Source organism: Corapipo altera, unplaced genomic scaffold, assembly GCF_003945725.1.
Source record: "Corapipo altera isolate COAL_440 unplaced genomic scaffold, ASM394572v1 59606, whole genome shotgun sequence".
NCBI classification, from domain to species: Eukaryota; Metazoa; Chordata; class Aves; order Passeriformes; family Pipridae; genus Corapipo; species Corapipo altera.
In genome coordinates this window covers 1-6,755 of record NW_020886316.1, presented here as the reverse complement: position 1 = coordinate 6,755, position 6,755 = coordinate 1, and the positions used below count along the sequence as shown (strand labels likewise).

The 6,755-nt window shown below is 55.9% G+C and overlaps 2 long non-coding RNA genes across 3 annotated transcripts; one reads left to right on the top strand and one right to left on the bottom strand.

The window, feature by feature from the left end:
• Positions 1–1,670: 1,670 nt before the first annotated feature.
• Positions 1,671–4,247, bottom strand: LOC113941138. 2 transcript variants are annotated; one of them, XR_003525607.1, is made up of 3 exons: positions 3,954–4,244; positions 2,102–2,204; positions 1,671–1,974 (listed from the first exon to the last, which is right to left on the bottom strand). It is a non-coding gene; the product is annotated as an uncharacterized LOC113941138 (long non-coding RNA). The 2 variants fall into 2 exon arrangements; XR_003525606.1 differs by having other exon boundaries at positions 1,671–2,204; positions 3,954–4,247.
• Positions 4,248–4,273: 26 nt separating this feature from the next.
• Positions 4,274–6,749, top strand: LOC113941137. Its single transcript, XR_003525605.1, has 3 exons — positions 4,274–4,364; positions 5,035–5,305; positions 6,062–6,749. It is a non-coding gene; the product is annotated as an uncharacterized LOC113941137 (long non-coding RNA).
• The last annotated feature ends 6 nt before the right edge of the window (positions 6,750–6,755 follow it).

Here is a 6,755-nt window from a genome sequence, read left to right as displayed (position 1 = left end):
ATTGGGAGAGACAAGGAGGGGACGAGGGGACAATGGGGTGGCACTGGCGGGTGACATTGGGGGGACATTGAGGGGACAATGGGGACATGCAGGGGACAAGGAGGGGACAGGGAGAGGGTGGCACTGGGGGGGACAAGGAGGGGAGGAGGAGACACTGAGGGAACAACAAGGACACTTGGGGGTGGCACTAGGATGTCACCATGGGAGGTCACAGAGGGAGGTGACGGGGGGAGGTGACACACCTGGGGTCGGCCACCAGGCACGCGGTGGCACTGTTGAAGCCCAGCTGGGTGGCACGGGGAGGTGACACAGGGAGGTGACACCAATGAATGGTATACAAGGGGAGGTGACGAGGGGAGGTGACACACCCGGGGTCGGCCACCAGGCAGGCGGTGACACCGTCGAAGCCCAGCCCTGGCGCTGCTGGAGACGGAGTGGGATGAGACTGGGGTGCAGTGGAGGCAATCCACTGCCGGATTGAAAAGGCGGGCTGTGATTGGACAGCGCCGAGAAAGGTGGGCCGGGATTGGCGGGCCGGGCGCTACCTCGGGCCGGGATTGGTGGGGCTTGGAGCCCACGGGGCCGCGGCTGCGGGTGGCGGGAGGTGCTCGGGCCGTCGCGCGGAGGGACGAGGGCTGTGTCGGAGGGGCCCTTCCCGCTGGTCCGTGGCCGTCCCGGGTCCCGCTCCCGGGACCCCGTCCCTTGGTCGGGCTGCACTCCCAGGGGCCCGGTCCCAAGGCCCCTGCAGAGCCCCTCGGGGAGCCCCCCACCGGCACGCGGGGCGGTTCCGGGGCGCGAAGGCGGACTGTGCGGCACAGGGGACCAGGGAGCAGCGGCGACGTGGTGGGCCGGGAGTTGGCGACCGGGAGCGGGGAGGACGCAGAGCGGTAGCGCGCCTCTGACCGCCTCTCCCCACGCAGCAGTTCTGCTTCTACGGGGACTTAGACTGCCCTGACTGGGTGCTGGTTGAGATCAGCTCCCCGGTCGAAATCGTTAAGTGCCTGCCCCCACCCCATATCCCCCTGCCCGCCCCAGGCCCGTTGCCCACCCTCCTTCTCTCGCGCAGTCCCCGCTGATGCTGAAGCTGATGCTGAAGCTGATCTGTGCCCAGGTTCTGCGAACCAATCTCTGGAAGGCCTCTCTGCAATCCTAGTCCTGCGGTGATTTCAGCTCCAGCTCCACATCTTCCCACCACCAAGTGAAGTTGCTCCTTGATCAGAGTAGGATGTTTACTTCAGGTCCAGCTCTAGAAACTGTATTCCAGCTTCAGCCCCAGAGTAGCTATCCCAGCGTATGGGGATAGGGTTGGAGGTGGAATCACTGAAGGGCTGGCATAGTGGTTCTCCAGGTATAGTGGTGAGGAGTCAGCACTTGGGACTCACTGTGTCCTCTTTTCTTGGCAGCAGCCATTGGAGAAGACAGAAGAGGCATCGTGTAGGACAGCGAGGCCAGACTGAGTGAGCAAAGGAGTGGCCTCAGGCTGGAGAGGGGCAAGAGAAAGGCAATGTGGGCAAAGGGACCTCCCTGTTGTCACCAGGTAACCTGCAGGGTTGTAATATACTTAAGATGGATTTGCTGTGCATCCATATGAATAGGCTGCAAGCACAGGGAAAAAGTCTCACCTTAGAATGGTGACATGAAATCTCCTTCTATTAACCATCACACATTTCTTAGTACGTAAAATCTACTTAATGAAAACCAAAACATGAAACAGTGGATCGATCAAGTTGTGCCCTGGCTGCAGCAGATGCCTGAATGCACTCTGCAAACGGAATGTGCCTCTGGGACCAGTGAGTACTCTGGATGCTAATGCTGTCAGAGCTCAAAATCTAAGCTCTCAACAGAGAGATCTGAACAAGTTGCAGGAAAAGAAACTGCTTTCTGGTTCCTTCAGCTTCAGGAAGCCACAGTGGCAGATGGCCAAATGTACAGTCAGTTGGCTGCAAGACCTTTAACTCACCGGACCAACAGTTACTGCAGAAAGAAAAATAAAAATCTATCAGAGGAAGTTGTTCACAGATAAAAGTCTTCATGTATGGTTCCGTGCAAGTTTCTTTATGCCATTCCTTCAGTTTTAACTCCATTACAAGTGATTCCAAACCTTCTGTTTCTGAAGGTCTCACTCCTTTGGGTTGCTTCTCCTCTGGCATTTCATCCGCATGTCCTGTTTCTGAAGGCTGGTTCTTCATGGCTCTCCTCAGTCACTGGGGGAAGAAACGACAGTTCAGCGCTATTTCAGTACTTGTTCTACTTGTGTTACCGAAAAAAAGCTAGAATCGGGATAGCCAAAGCAACATAGAAAGTCTATTTGATCTTCAGCTACATGTAGTGGTTTGAATCTTGTTTTCCCCCCAGAGGCTGAAAAGTGGTAACCCCCAGGGGTGGAAACCCCTGGAAGTTTTGAAATTCTGTCCAATGAGCGCTCCTGCAGAAATGTAAACATATCACAAGCAACCGGAAGAGAAGAGTTGTAGTTTGGTGGTTGAAGAGGTGGCCATGTTGTAGAGCCACGAGGAGAGGGGCCCGGAGCCCCTCGGGGCCTCTGAGGCCCCCCAGCCTCAGTTGGGGGCTACAGAGACTTGGAACAGTGTTAAGCTGGACTATGTGTCTGTAGCTGTGAGCTGGGAGATGTTTTCCATCATGAGTGAGCAGAGACAGAGCAGAAGCGGCGGAAACGTCCAGAGGTTGTGGCTGGGAGCCAACTGATAAGAACTGAACCGCAGAGAAGACTCCTGGAAGGAGAGTTGAGGAAAAGAGAGTCCGCAGCAGAGTTACGGAGTTCTGGGGGTAAGAACTCTACCAAACCCCCCAAAACTCCTTTGAGACCTCCAGGAAAGGAGGGACATGGACTCCTACTAAGGAGAGGAGCCTTGGAGTGCTACAGCACTTGCAGAGAGGAGCTGAGAAGCTCAGTCAGCCTGAGAGCTGAGCCAGGACGGTGTGGGAGGTTGGCCTTGGGGGCCCTCCCTTGCTGCAAGCTACAAAGAAGCTCGCAGCCTGAGACAGGGCACAGAGGCCCTGCAAGGAGCTTGAATCTCCTGGAGATACCAGACCGTCACGAAGACCCCCTGCGTCTTCGTGATATGACGTGGTGAAGCCCACGGAAGACCCCTTTGCCTGCATCAAGGGGTTGAGGGGGATACCCCCCTCATGAGTGCTGGCCGAGATCCAGCTATCAGCTGCTGCATGCATGAGATGAGGAGAACCTGCTGCCTTAGAAGAAGCTGCTGCCCTGAGAGACTGGAAGGGATCTGTCCTTCTTTCCCTCCTGGACTTTTATTTGGAGGGGAGAAGAGATCTGATCCATTGTAAATACTATATGTCATGGTAGAGATAGTTGTGATCGTGTGTATAATGTGTTATAGTATTTATTTGTACAGTCATTGTAATATATTCCCTTTCCCCCATTCTGAGTCTGGTTGTGTTTTGTCTGGAAAAACCCATCTCACATTAGGTTGAGATGTGGGAGGGGGGATGGAGCTAGAGAATTAGATTTTGGGGCTATCTCAAACCATGGCACTACATTACAGGGCAAAGGAAATAAGTGATCCTACCCATCAGTGGAACAAGGAAAGAATGAAGATTAAGTCTGTGAGCTATATAAGAGAAAAATCAGGCAAGATCCTGGGAGGGGACCCAAGTAGGCCAGCTGAACCAAACTGACCAAAGGGATATTCCAGACCAGATGATGTCAGCTCAGATATAAAAGCTGAGACAAAGAGCAGGAAGGGGGGTATTCATTGTCTCCAGTGGCTGCTTGCTGAGGAACCATCACATGTACCGAAGCCCTGCTTCTCGGGAGTGGCCAACCATCGCTGCTCACGGGAAGTAGAGAATAAACTCTGCTATCTTTTGCTTCTGCAGACACAAGCTTCGCTTTACTTTTTTGCTTTAAATAAACTGCCTTAACCCAACCCATGAGTTGGGGTATTTTTTACACCTTACTCTCTCACCTGTCCCGCTGGAAAGGGGAGTGATAGAGTGGGTGGGTGGGCACCTGGCATCCACCCCTGGGCACCACAGGGTCCCAGCGGGGAGGAGGGGTCACAGCGAGGACTGTGTCTCGAGGAGGACACGGGGGGGGGTCCCAGAGGGTGTCGAGGGTCGTCGGCTCGGGGCCGTTCCCCCTTTCGGAGGGCTCAGGCTGCTCGGAGAGGTGCAGGCCGCGCGGTTGCCATGGCAACCACCATCACCCAAGATGGCGACGCGGAGCCTGGCCTCGTTTATCCTTTATACGCATGCGCGTTGTACCCGTCGCTTCCGCCCGGCGTTTGTGGCTCTCGGAAGTGGCGGCGGGGGCGGAGTTTCCGGCTCCGGGTGAGGACGGGGGGGGGGGCGGCGGGAGCGCGGAGGGGCCGCGGAAGGTAGGGACCGACACCCCCCGAAAAACCCCCCGGAGAAACCCACACACCCCCCCCCACCCCCCCCGGGGCCGCCCCGCCCCCCCCCCCCCCCCGGGGGGGGGGGGAGGGAGGGGAGGTACAATGGGGGGGGCGCTCGAGACCACCCTGGTGGGACCCTGACCCACCCCCGGTGTGACCCCCCCCGATGATTCACCGTCTCGGTGGGACCCCCGTGCCTGGGACCTCCCCCCGTGCGAACCCCCAACCCCCGGGCCCCCCCCCTTCTTCGGCCCCCCCCCCCCGTCACTGTGACCCCCCGCCGGGACCCCCCGAGACCTGACCTTCCCCCACCGCTCTCACCTCCCTGCCTAGGGCCCCCCCAAACTCCCCTCAGGGTCACCCACCCCCCAGGACCCCCCTTCCTCCCCCCACCGTGTCACCCTGCCCTGGACCCCACCCCCAGGTTCCCCCCACACATTTGGGCCCTCTCAAACCCTGCCAGACTCCACCAGTTTAGGGTAGGTGACCCCTGCCACCCCATATCACCCCCCCCAGTGCTCCCCAGATCCAACACCCCAAAGCCACCCCCACCCCCCTCAAATTACCCCTAGAGTCCCCCCAACCCCCCCCGCTTTGGGTAGGTGACCCCCCCCACCTTTGGGGACCCCCCTTTACCCTCTTTTCCCCCCAGGACTCCCCGACAACTCCGTCCCTGCGGATCCAACACCTCCCGCTTTGGGGGGTCTCGGCTTTGGGGGGGGGGGCCTGGCCGAGTGTCCCCCCCCTTTCCTGAGCCCGTGGCCCCCCAGGAAGAGGAGGAGGAGGAAGGAATGGCGGCGCCGTGGCGGGTACTGGAGCCCGCCCAAAAATCCATAAAAATTTACTGATCCCACCTTTTCTGCCCCCAAAAGGAGCTTTGCCTGGGCGACAGTCAGGCCAAAGGCTCCCACACCATGGCTCAGGTAATGAGCCCCCACCCCCCATCCCCAAAATCCCCCAAAGGCCCCCAAATCCCAAGGCCTGGCAGCTTTTTGGGGGAAAAATGGCCCCGAAATATGAGAAAAAGGGGGAAAATGGGGCCAGAGCTGGAGCTGGAACCCCCCTTCCCACTTTCCCCTGGTTTTATTCCAAATTTTCTTCAGGCTTATTCCAAAGTTTCTCAGTTTTTCTGGAATTATGCCCAAATTTCCCATTAACCTTTGGTCCTGTCAGGCCCCAAATAAGGGGGTTCAGCCCTCTCATCCCCACTTTTGGAGTCTTCCCACTTTTCCCTGGGATTATCCTAAATTTTTCATAAAATTATCCCAATTTCTGTGGGATTACTCCCAAATTTCCCATTAATCCTTTGTCTTGCCAGGCCCCAAAAAAGGGAGTTCACCTCCCCCTCCCAACTCAGAATCACCCTGGGATTATCCCAAGTTTCCTTGGGATTTTCCCACATTCCCTCCCAGGGTCTCCTTGTTTTTTGGGGGTCTCTGTTGATGGTGGGGGTCCCTGTCCCCCCCAGGCAAGTCTTGTAGGGTTTTTTGGGGGGGCTTTTGGGGGGTTTGGTTCATGATGGGGGGCTCCCAGGCAAGTCCCTAGGGGGGTTTGGGGTCTGTGCTGATAGGAGGGAGTTTGGGGGTCTGTGCTGGTGTTGGGGGTCCCTGTCCTCCCCAAGCAAGTCTCTTGGGGGTTTTGAGGTCTCTGTTGATGGTGGGGGTCTCTGTGCCCCCCAGGCAAGTCTCCTGGCCTGTGAGGGGCTCTCGGGGGTCTGCCTGGTCCCCACAGTCGCCAGTAAGAAGATGATGCCCAAGGCTGGAAAACAGGACGGGAACCGAGAAAGAGGCTCCAGCCCTGACCTGCTGGTATGGGATGGGGGGAACCCCCTGTATGGGGGGGTTCTGGCTCTAATGGGGGGGTTATGCCTTCAGTTGGAGGGGTTCTGGCTTTAATTTGAGTTTTTTTCTGCTTTAATTTGCTTTCTCCTGATTTAATTTGTCTTTTTACACCTTTGATTTGTGTTTTTCTGCCTTTAATTTGTCTCTTTCAACCTTTAATTTGGGGGTTTCCTGTTTTACAACTTAGAAAAATGCAGGGTTTTCCACACTTAATCTGGGACTTTCTGTCTTTAATTTCAGATTTTCCACCCTTAATTCAGGTTTTTCTACCTTTAATTTGGGTGTTTGCTGATTTAATTTAGCTTTTCCCTGGTTTTATTTGAGTTTTTTCTTCTTTAATTGGATCTTTTCCTTCTTTAATTCAATTTCATTTCCGTTCAGTTGGACTTTTCCTCTTTCGTTGGGGTTTTTTGTCCTTTAATTGGAATTTTCTATCTCTGATTTGCCTTTTCCTGCCCTAATTCCGTTATTTCCATTTGATTCCTTCTCCCCCAATTCCATTATCCCCCATTCCCTGCCCCCTTTAACCCCC